We start from the raw sequence: 333 nt of genomic DNA on the forward strand, positions 1-333 counted from the left end.
CACACACACACTCACACACACATATAAATAAATAAATATATATATATATATATATATATATATATATATATATATATATATATATATATATATATATATATATATATATATATATATATATATATATATATATATATATATATATATATACACATGTATATACATATATTTATATATATGTATATATATATATATATATATATATATATATATATACATATATATATGTATATATATATATATATATATATATATATATATATATATATATATATATATATATATATATATATATATATATATATATATATATATATATATATATATATATAT

The sequence above is a fragment of the Penaeus monodon genome, chromosome 5 (assembly GCF_015228065.2).
Source record: "Penaeus monodon isolate SGIC_2016 chromosome 5, NSTDA_Pmon_1, whole genome shotgun sequence".
Taxonomy (NCBI): Eukaryota; Metazoa; Arthropoda; class Malacostraca; order Decapoda; family Penaeidae; genus Penaeus; species Penaeus monodon.